Genomic DNA, 6,000 nt, shown 5'->3' on the forward strand with positions numbered 1-6,000 from the left:
AACCCAGATTAATTTCGTCATACTGATTTAATATATGTGTTTTTTATATACCTTTGTCTAGAATATGTGAGATAGTTTTCTATGAATATTTGAAAATGTCACTTCCTGTCTCATATAACAGCTTTTACTTCTACTGATTACAAAAATATACGATTTCAATAACCTATTAACTGTAATAAGCGGTCTCACTAATTAGCGACAACAAGAATTTTAGCGACAACAAGCGACAACAAGAATTATTTTAGCGACAACAAGCGACAAGAAACTATTTAGCGACAACAAAACATATTTTTTTTTAATTAAAATAAATTATTGCAAAAAATATTAAAAGAATATGCAAAAGAAAATAATTTACGCGACAAGAAGGATAAAATTGATAGAAAAAATGAAACATTATTTACATATTTATTTTATCATTTATTATGTATAACAGCTAGTATAATTACGTTTAATTATTGTATTATGAGATTACTTTAAAGTTTTCCTTGTGTTTTAGAATATATTATTTATCTTATAATTTGTTTTTTAAAACTCTTTTCGTTTATTTATACTTTGACTTTGATGAAAACAGATACATCCATTATCTTATACATATTCTTCATATTTAGAAATAAAAAAAGAAGCTCAATCTCTTTCTTCTTCACAAATGTTTAATGTCTTCATCTACCAATATACTAATATAAACTTCACAATCTCTTTCTTCCTCACAAATGTTTCAATTCTTTGTCTATCTTTATAATAAAATATTTAAATTAAACATATCTGCTCGTAAATTTTAAAAAAAAACTTGACATACAAATTTCTTTATATCTAATATCACAATATTTTAATATTTAATAAAAAAAAAATGTTTTCTTGTCGCTAAATAGCCTTCTTGTCGCTTGTTGTCGCTAAAATAGTTCTTGTTGTCGCTTCTTGTCGCTTCTTGACGCTTGTTGTCGCTAATTAGTGAGACCCGTAATAAGGGAGGTAATTGCCCACTTCCGGTTTAGAAAATGTCACATCCATTCTCATATAAGAGCTGTATTGACACTGATTCCAAAAATATAGGGTATTTTTGACATTAATAAGAGAGATAATTAGCTTCTTCCGGTTTATTTAAGGTCACATCCAGTCTCGAATTGAAAGTTTGTGAAAGCCTCTCTAAAATATTAAAATATTTGGTTTCTATGTACTTTTCCATGAAAAAAGCGCAAAAATTGCTACTTCCAGTTTACTTAAAGTCACTTCCGATTGACATTTTTTTGGGACATATGACTTTATAAGGAACCAAGTTGAAGTAATAATCAATTAAAATTATTCAAAACACTTTGGGGCAATAACTCCTATAAGATATCATAAGGTTGTTTCAGACCAAATCTTCATCCCAATGAAGAAAACATTTCGCACTAATTCTTTTATATATACATTGTATCTTTAAAAATGTGAGAGAAAATGCAAACGTATACATGTCAAAATTGAGAACATGACAGTGACCTTTGAGTTGACCCTATTTCTATGTCAAAGGACATCAAAAAGAAAGTCTAGGTTTATACAACTAGAAGTTTATAAGGGACAATAATATTACGTCAAATATTTGTTTAAGGTAGTTATCTCCTATAAGATTTCATGACATAGCAGGGTATTAATTAACTAGAGGCTCTGAAGAGCCTTTGTCGCTCACCCTTGTCTAAGTGCATATTAAACAAAGGACAGAGATGGATTCATGACAAAATTGTGTTTTGCTGATGGTGAGGTGTTTGTAGATCTTACTTTACTGAAGATTCTTGGTACTAACAATTTTCTCTATCTATAAACTTGGCCCTTTAGATACAGAGGAAATTATTTTGTAAAAATTTACCAAAAATTACCAAATTAATGAAAATTGTTAAAAATTTACTATATAGGGCAATAACTCCTTAAGAAGTCAACTGACCATTTTGGTCACGTTGACTTATTTTCAAATCTTACTTTGCTGAACATTATTGCTGTTAACAGTTTATCTTTATCTATAATAATATTCAAGATAACACCAAAATATTGCAAAATTTCCTTAAAATTATCAATTTAGGGGCAGCAACCCAACAACGGGTTCTCCGATTCATCTGAAAATTTCAGAGCAGATAGATCTTGACCTGATATGCGGCCATCCTGGTTGGTTAGCCGTGTCACAGCACACATTTTTTAAACAAGATACCCTAATAATGACTGTGGCTGAGTTTGGTTTAATTTGACTCAATAGTTTTAGAGGAGAAGATTTTTGTAAAAGATTACAAAAAATTACGAAAAATGGTAAAAAATTACTATAAAAGGCAATAACTCATTAAGGGGTCAACTGAACATTTTGGTCATTTGACTTATTTGTAGATCTTACTTTGATGACATTATTTCTGATTACAGTTTATCTCTATCTATAATAATATTCAAGATAATACAAACACGGCAAAATTTCCTTAAAATTGCCAATTTAGGGGCAGCAACTCAACAACAGGTTGTCCGATTCATCTCAAAATTGTAGAGCAGATAGATGTTGACGTGATAAACAACTTTACTCCAATCAGATTTGCTCTAAATGCTTTGGTTTCAGAGTTATAAGCCAAAATTTACATGTTACCCCCTATGTTCTATTTTTAGTCATGGCGGCCATCTTGGTTGTGAGCCGGGGTCACTGGACACATTTCTTAAACTATATATCCTAGTGATGATTGTGGCCAAGTTTGGTGAAATTTGACCCAGTACTTTCAGAGGAGAAGAATTTGTAAAAGTAAACGACGACGAACGACGGACGCCAAGTGACGGGAAAAGCTCACTTGGCCCTTTGGGCCAGGTGAGATAAAAACCAATTGTTCTGAGAACAATTGAATTTCTCTCCACCAAAAACGCTATATTTTGATATGAAGATAAAAATCATATCTAAAGTAATTTTCAGTTTCAAGAGCTTATTGTATGATGGTTCCATTGATATATCTTTTCTAAACACTTTTGTTATAAAATAGGTGAAATAATTTGTACTACCAGTTTTTAAATTATCACTTTTGGTATCATTTGATAGTTAACTTGACTGTAATCGTCAAGTAAAATTGGAAAAAGTTACATTTATTCTTCATGTACGACCTTTTTTATGAAAAGTCTACTGGTTGAGTTTGAAACTACTCAATGCTGGAATGCACGTCAATAAATATTAAACCCCAAACTCTTTATAAATATTTACTGAAAAGACAATTCAATTTGCAAGTAACGATAACGATTTGAATTAGGCCGCACATTTTCTTAAAAAAAGAGAAACATTTTTTTACATGCCGGCCGAGAAAACACACAAAATCATAGCAATAGCTTACACTGTCAGATTAGATTAAATGCTATGTTTGGATTATCCAGTATATACATAATTGTCTGTATAGTTTGCTTTTCAACAGCAAGATCATATTTCATATTAACCCTTTGTCAATCTAAATATGCAATTGACAGTTGTTCGATTTGACGAATGTAAAATATTTTGAAATGTGTTCTTGAGTAAAACAAGTAATAATTAATCTATCTTACATCCTCTTGTACATTAAGAAATACTTACTGCTTGTTATACAAATATCAACATAAAGGTAACTTCTATGCTATAAAATAGTAGCTTGTTACCTTGGTAGATTGAACGGTAGTTTCGGTTTGACTGGAGCTTTCTGTGTAAGTATGACATCTTGGAACATTTTCAGAACTCTGTGACAACTATAATAAATTACAAACTAAAGGTTACCACTACATTTGTACCGTATATAGTTGAAACAACACTGTGCTTCAAGATATCTGAATTACCATAGAAACAAATTACAACTTGCATGTTGTTTCAAAGATTGTAAAGATATGTCATCTTATATTGCTACAATCAGAATATAACGTCGCTATCGTAGATAGTATCTTAAATATTCAGATCACACCAAAACAATTTGTTCAGTATCAGACTAATGCTTATAGCGAATTCCATGGAAATCTATTTGACACTTTTTGATAATTAATGTCTTATAAACATAATGCAGTGTGTAAAAATATTAAAAAAAATAGCTATTTATAAGTTGTTAATTTAAGGAAGCTCCTAACTGTAGTGCTCGAGAAAAGCAAGGAACATTTTCATCGGATGGGTTGATGGAAGAACTGAAAGAGTCTAAACTGCACCACATTTTCTTTTGACGACCAAAATGATCTCAAAGTACACATATTTTTTCATCGAATGATATATGATATAGCCGTATACTATTTTGAGCATAAAAAATCGTAATTGCGTCTTTGGTAGCCGTGTACTATATAAATACAAATTGTGTAGTATGTAAAAACTCACCAGATATGAATAAATCCTTTACTTACATCAAATGACCATTCACCAGTGAATTCATGTATAGTAGTACATGTCTCACAATAATATATTGTTTCCTGATCTTCAGTAAAGTCAAACGATCCTGTCACTGACTCTGGCCACATTCCCACTTTTTCTCAAATTTTACATTGGACATCTTAAATCTTGTTGTTATGATCTTGATTATTTCTTCTGTCACAAAGTCAGCAATATATTTGAACAAACCTCTCTCAACTAGCTTCCCAAATTGCCAAATCTGAATTTGAATAGCATTTGGACATTTCATTACAAGTAATTTTCTTAATTTTGTTGTCTTCTGTAGTTCAAAAACAGCAAAGCCTCTGAAAAGAGCAATTTGCTTTTTCTTTTGCTTAGTGACAACCTCTGCAACTTCATATTTCCTTGACAGAGAAGCAATCAAATGATGTATTAGATGTGGTGGTAGAAACCTGAACTTGAAATATAACCATGTAGATTTTTTACAGATATCTTTTGTCACATTAAACATTTCATATATGTCACATACTGGTTCTTCTTTAATAATACAAGGTACATAATAGCATGGTTTTGCATCGGCATTGTCTCTATCTGATATGTTTGGACGTATAATTATATCAAATTTCTCCATCACATTCAGCACATGGTCTTTGTGTTTGTACAAAATGTCTTGTTCTAATTTGAATATATCTTCTACAACTTCCCAATGCAATTTCCCTCTAGAGAGAAATTCCTTCCATTGCTCTTGATTCTTAATGCTGCAAGCCCGAAATTTCTCTGCTGTGACTATACATTTAAAAGCATCAGACAACCACTGAGTATCTAAAATGATATAATCTGGAAGATCCTTAAAGTAAACTAAAGCTCTGATTTCATGGTGAAACATCAAGTACAGCATGAGTTCATCATCATTTAATGGATTTTTCATTTCAGAGGAGATATGCTTAATTTCCTGGTAGGAAATAATTGGTAATTCCTTCGTTTTCTCTTGTAGTCGTTGTTCCAGCTCAATGAACTTTAAAGGATATTCTATGTTCCACGTTCTCATTGCTTTAGCCAAACTAACAATGTATTGTCGTATTTTCTGGAAAACAGTGTTGTCATCTTCTGTATTTGAAATTAAGAATTCACATCTTATATGTCCGCGTTCATCGTTGGACATGTTTTCTGTATATGTTAAAATTTGTTTTCTGCATGCATCTTCGACCTATAAAATATTTGTTTTATATGCTCAGTCATTGTTGCATGATCATCAACCCAAACAAAACAAAAACGGAAAGACACATCGAAAACAATATTAACACAGCTCATGTCGCTCAAATGGATCGATGTGCAGTAGTTAAGAATAAAAATTGAAACTATTGTAATTTGTTTTTTTTTTCTATATTTTCTATTCACGATAATATTTTGGTTTTCAGTTTCACTCTAACTACTAAAGTCTTTGTCAAAAATACATACCGATGGAGATTTTTTTTTATTCAAAAGCCCTCTTGATAGAAGTGGACTTTCATATTTGGCCTTATTGACCTTTTTGTAGATAATGTTTTGCTGGCCATTTTTTTGTTTACATTTACTACTACAATTTGATATTAATAAGTATTGTAAATTTCATTGTTAATAATTAATATTAGATAGAAATCTTATCTTGAATTCCATACTTATTTTTGAGGAACTCGTTTTAC

Source organism: Mytilus trossulus, chromosome 6 (assembly GCF_036588685.1).
Source record: "Mytilus trossulus isolate FHL-02 chromosome 6, PNRI_Mtr1.1.1.hap1, whole genome shotgun sequence".
Taxonomy (NCBI): Eukaryota; Metazoa; Mollusca; class Bivalvia; order Mytilida; family Mytilidae; genus Mytilus; species Mytilus trossulus.